This window comes from Tupaia chinensis, unplaced genomic scaffold (genome assembly GCF_000334495.1).
Source record: "Tupaia chinensis unplaced genomic scaffold, TupChi_1.0 Scaffold000063_1, whole genome shotgun sequence".
In the NCBI taxonomy this organism is placed as follows: Eukaryota; Metazoa; Chordata; class Mammalia; order Scandentia; family Tupaiidae; genus Tupaia; species Tupaia belangeri.
In genome coordinates, this window is record NW_006159521.1 from 2,773,961 (window position 1) to 2,779,976 (window position 6,016).

General features: G+C 46.6%; 1 long non-coding RNA gene across 2 annotated transcripts in view; it reads left to right on the forward strand.

The window, feature by feature from the left end:
* Positions 1 to 1,606: 1,606 nt before the first annotated feature.
* Positions 1,607 to 6,016, forward strand: part of LOC102491364 (uncharacterized) — a 10,914-nt gene continuing 6,504 nt past the window's right edge. For both annotated transcript variants that reach the window (XR_333524.1, XR_001371420.1), the window contains exon 1: positions 1,607 to 1,734. This is a non-coding gene — a long non-coding RNA (uncharacterized LOC102491364). The remainder of the gene's footprint in view (positions 1,735 to 6,016) is intronic.

Consider the following 6,016-nt stretch of genomic DNA (forward strand, 5'->3'; position numbering starts at 1 on the left):
AAAATCAAGCGTTCACGGCTCATCAGTTGATCCCTCTGAGCTTCGGGTTTCTCAGCAGTAAAAGGTGGATAATAATAGCACCTTCCTCATGGGCTGTGGTGAGGACCGAATGGGATCATGTGTCTAACACAGCACATGGACCACGGCGAGCATGCGATGTTAGTAATGTTCTTGCTTCCATAACTGTCCAATGCAAACAAATAAAGGGGGCACGAGAAAATGATCATTTTAATTTAATTTAATTTTCTCTGCTTTCTTTTATTACCCCATGGTGTGTCTACTCACAAGAGCGCGGGAGAAAGAGAGAAAGCAAGCGCTTCCAGCAGGGCCTGGTCACACCGCAACCCCTTCTTCTCCATTCCTCCTTTCCATTGGGGTTCTGGTCCCACACGTGCATATATCTGGCATGTTTGGGGGGGGCGGTTAAGAGAGATTTTTGCTATAGGGAATGTGTGCTTGCTGGAGAGACAGAAAGAGACAGAGAGAAAGTGAGAAATCAACCCTCCGTCCCAGGGGGATGACCACACTGCAATCCCTTCTTTCTTCATTCTCTTCTTTTGTTTATAATCTCAACACAAAATATTGGGTTGTTGGAAAAACCATGATGCAGTTTTGCATAGAAAAAATATATCATGACTTTTCTGATAATCTCAACAGCTTTATTGAGATATACTTTACACATCATAAAATGTACCCTTTTTAACTGTACAGTTCAATAATGTGTAATACATGTAAAGATATGTAAATGTAACCATGGTTAACGTATTTACCCTGCCACCATCCATCACCCTGAGAAGGCCCCTCGTGGCCGCGAGTAATCACCTTGCACTTAGGCCCAGTCCCAGCAACCCCTAATCTCTCCATCTCTATCGATGTATCATTTCTGGAAAGTTTCATATAAATGAAATTATAGGCTAGGTGTGTTTTGTCTGGCCTATTTTAGTTTATAATTTTTAGGAGTTCAAAGCAGTTTGCCGCCATCATTGTAAATAAAGCAAAACTGGAAGGAGCTCTGAGAAGCTGGCATGAGGCAGCCCTGGGCCCCATGAGAGACAGATGGCCCACCCAAAGGCCAACCATGAGGCTAATGGGGGGCTATTTACAGAGGGCTCAGCAAGGTTGAAGGAGCCAGTGGAGAAGCTGTTCCCAGCCCGAGGCCTAAAGAGGCAAGAGGGGAGATCACTGTTAGCCAAACCTGGTGGGAGCCACGGCTTCCGAGAGAAGGGAGGGAGCTGGCAGGAGTGACGGTCCCAGCCTCAGTCTCTGTCTGTGGTCTCATCAGCTGGTACCTCCTGTGGGCTGCACCTGAGGGATACAGCCCAGCAAAGTCAGCCTGCAGGGCAGGCTGAGAGAAGCCAGCAGGGAAGGCCAGCCATGTTTCCGCACATGTCACCTTGCCCCCCACCCCCCTCTGTGTGCCCTCGATCACATCGAGGCATTTACACCCTTCACACGGGCCAGTGACCTCCACAGCTCCTCCCTGACACATGCCGGGCCCGAGGCCGGGCTGCCCTTTCTGCATTTTCGCTTCTGACCTGTGCTCAGACGTCTCTGGGAACTCAGCGGTGTTCTCACCTCAGATCTGCCTCCACAGGCCTTTCACACTCCTGCCAGGGCATCAGTGTCTTCTGCTGCAATTACATGTGGGCATGACTTTCTCTGGCATGAGACCACAGTTCCTTAGAGGGAAGTGGCTGTTTTCTTCATGGAGCCCGGAATAGTGCCTGCCACACGGTGAGTGCCCCCTGCATATTTGCTGAACTCAACAGTGTCCTCTCCCTTTTCTTTCTTTCTTTTTGTTTATAGAGATTTTTGCTATAGGGTATGTGCAGTTGTCCAAGAGACAGAGAGAGACAGAGAGACAGAAAGCAAGAAATCACCCCCCAGCGGGGTGACCATGCTGCAATCCCTTCTCCTCCATTCTCCTCTCAGGATCTTGGGAATGCATGCACACATGCCCAGCATGAGTTTAAGCCACCGGGTCCGGGATTCAAACCCAGTTGACTACATGGGATTCTAGTGACATAGCCATTACGCCATCTTCTGGTCCCTGTCTTCTCTTTCTTTTGTATTTCTCTCATAGCTCAATAGCACTAACTCTAATGCTGTCTATTTTAAAAGTTTATTTATTTCTCCCAAGAGAGACAGAAAGAGAGAGAGAGATCCTTCACAGTGTTCTCAGGCTGTGCCCTGCCCCCACTCTTAGCCAGCCTCCGTCACGGACATGCACCAGGGCCCGGCCTGTTCAAGGAGGTCCCAGGATGTGAACCCAGGACCTCTGTCATGAGGTCCTGCTGCACTACCACTGAGCTGACACTTGGCCCCTCAGATGCTGTCTCAGAGGATAGATTTCAGATGCTGGTGATTGATGAATTACTCAAATTTTAGACCTTTCCTCTGAGATAAGTAAACTTCGGCACGGCCTCAGATTTTACAAATAATCAAACAATTCAATGAACATGGGAAGAAGACATGAGTACCTCTTCTGTACACATGTACACATGCAAAGCTATTTATGGTTTTAAGCAGCTTCAATTGTTTCATTTTTCACTTTGATGTTTCTCCCACATGAAGTCAATCTTACTAACCTTTTATTGATTTAGTTATTTAGTTTTTTTTTTTTTCCCCAAAGGGCACGTGTGCTCGCTGATGGGAGAGAGAGTGAGGGAGGGGATGTGAGAAACCATCCCCCAATCCTGGAGTCTTGGCCATGCTGCAATCCCTTCTCCTCCATTCTCCTCTCAGGATTTTGGGCACATATACACATGTGCTTAACATGATTTTCAAGCCACCAGGTCTGGGATTCAAACTGTGCAGTTGGCCACTAGGGATCCAGCCCCTTAACCACCACACCACTTGCTGGCCTCTTCACTAGACTTTTCGCTCAGCACTGAATGTGACCTGTCTTCGCTGGTTAGGGAGACTCTAACCACCCATGAAACAGACATGACAGTACGCGTGAGACAAAATGAGATGGGGAGAAGCCAACGCGCATACGCACAGTACCGCCACGGAGAATTCCAAGAACAGAAGTCTGCTTCCGCGGTTATCAGGCATCTCTCTCATCTAGTGATTCTCAACCCCTGCAACAGGCTTCCAGGGAAAGAAAAAGAAACTCAACCATTTTCATGCTCAGGCACCCTCCCAGCCAAAATAGATGCTTCTGCGCAGCCTCGAGGCCAGTGGCATTTCCTGCCTGGCCTCCGCAATGAGCATCCCAGCAGGGCACTCTCCTCCGCAGTCTGGCCCTGGCAGAGTGGTTCTCTCTCCCACCCAGGCTTCCCGCCTGATGGTCCACAGGGTGCTCAGGAGGCCACAGAATTGGGACGAGAGCCACAAAGCAGGCTAGCGAAGTTGTGTGTCAGACCACGGGGCAACGTTAGTTCTCTGGAAAGAGAGCAGATGAAGTTTGGGAGGGTGACTACTGGCTCCCTGGAAGAACACTGGAGTACAATGCCACTCAGATGACCAGGAAAATGTTCTTCCCAGGGATAATCCGAGAGGTGGACTGGTGCAGCAGGAAGATGATCCTTGGGGAAGATCCAGGTGTAAGCCCTGGCTCTGCCATTTGTCTCCTGGGGACCTGAGACTTCTTAGGAATTTGTAACCACTCATTAATAATAATGATGATAATAATAATGCCCTGCTGGGTTCTTCTAGGGAAGGCAGGGTAACGTAAAGCAAAGCTTTGGAGTCATAGAGGCTTGAGTTCAAACGTGGATCCTTGTCATTTACTAGATGTGCAATAACATTTTTTTTAATTGCCAGAAGGTGTGTGCATTTGCCAGAGAGAAACAGAGAAAAGAGATAGAGAGAGAGAGAGAGACAGAGAAAGCACACACACACACACCCCCCATGAGATGTGGTCATGCTACAATTCCTTCTCCATTTCTCCATCCCACTGAGATTTGGGTCCCCCGTGTGTTTTTCAAGCCACCAGAACTGCGGTTAGAACTGCTTGGTTGATGTGGATCCAGCTAACCACTGTGCTATGGGGTAGTTCCTTGTGTCACTATTTTTTGCACAGGATTTTTCACTAGGCTCCACCTCCAACTAAAAGCCACATTTCCCAGGCCACCTTAAAGCTAGATATGACCATACGATTAAATTGTGGGATTGGGAGTGGAGTGCATGCAACTTCCTCGCTTGCACTGAGAGTAGTGTGTCCTGCCTCCCCCTTGAGCTTTCTCCTGCTGTCTGGAATGCAGACGTGGGGAGGGAAGCACCTGGGTCATGCACAGTGCCCCGAGTGACTAGCAGAAGCAAACACAATCCATCTCTGGAGCAATGTAATTTCCATCCAGGCCTCGGAAAATTCCATAGGTAAATTTCCAAGGTGCATACACTCACAGCGACAGACAGGACACAGCCTGGAAAAAGATATTTGCAAATCACATACCTGACAAATATATAAAACAGAATATCTAAAGAACTATTATGGCTTTATAATAAGAAATTAGCTACTCGATTTAAAAAATGGGCAAAAGATTTGAAGACATTTTGCAAAAGAAAATACCCAAGTGGCTAATGAGCACATGAAAAGGTACTCACATTAGGGAAATGCAAATTCAAACCAATGCAAGATACCATTCTCCCCCCACTTCAATGGTTATAGTTGAAGACAGAAATACGTGTTGGTAAGGATGTGGAGAAATCACACTCCTCAAATATTGCTATTGGGAAGCTGCTTTGGAAAATGGTTTGGCAGTTTCTTTAAAAGTTAACTGTAGGGACCAGCAGGTGGTGGGTGTGGTGGTTAAGGCACTGGACAGGCCTACTGTGATTCAAGTCCCAGATCCTGTGACTTGAAACTCATAATGGGCATGTGTGCATGTGTGCCCAAAATCCTGAGAGGAAAATGGAGGAGAAGGGATTGCAGCATGGCCATCCCCCCCTGGGGGATAATTTCTAACTTTCCATTTTTTTCTGTCTCTTTTTGGCAAGTGCATGTGCCCTATGGCAAAAATCCTAATACAATCAAAATAAAAATAGTAAAAAGTTAAATGTAAATTTGACATTTGACCCAGCAATTCCACTCTCAGGTACACACCCAGGAGAATAAAAATGTATGTCCACACAAAGACTTGCACAGTGTTTGTAGCATCATTAATCATAAAAGATAAACAAAACGTCTCTTTTTGACAATGGAATGCCAAGTGGAATGCCAAGTGGAAGAAGTCAGACACAAAAGGCCACATATCTAATTCCATTTTTAAAATTACTTATATAATTTTATTTATCATCATTATTTTTTCATTTGACCAGAGAGAGAGAGAAAGTGAGAAAGCAAGACTCCGGGGCCAGGGCTTGAATCATGGTTGGCTGTGTGGGAGTCCAGCGCCTTAACCACCACACCACCTGCCAGCCCCCTCTAATTCCATTTTTTAAAAAATTGCTACAGGGCATGTGCGCAGGCATATGCCATATGAGGAGAGTTTCCAGGGTCTGGCCCTGGGGAAAGGAACCCAGGAGGAGCTTTGGAGGCTGCCTGCCATGAGGAGATGGAGTTAGGAGTTCAAGAAGCCAAAGGTGACTGGATTTCACAAAGTGGAGGACCAGAGAGAGAAAATTCCAGAGGTGAAGTTGGAAACAGAAAAAAGTCATTTGAAGAAATAATAGCAAAGTTGAAAACTACAAGCCTAAGTAACTAAGAAGCCTAATAAACCCTGTTCACGAGAAACACCAAGAAAACAACACCAAAATCTATTTGCTCAAAACCAACAGTAAAGAGAAACTCTTTTTTTTTTTTTTAAGGTTTTGCCACGGGGTGCACATGCTCACTGAAGAGACAGACAGAGACAGTGAGAAATCAACCCCCAGGGGGTATGGCCACACTGCAATCCCTTCTCCTCCAATCTCCGCTCAGGAATTTGGGTGCACACAGGTGCACCCAGTGTAATTTTCAAGCCACAAAGTCCAGGACTTGAACCCTGGTTGGCTATGTGCAAGTCTAGTGCCTTAACCAACATGTCACCTGCTGGCCCCAAAGAGAAACGTGTTTTGTTTTGTTTTGTTT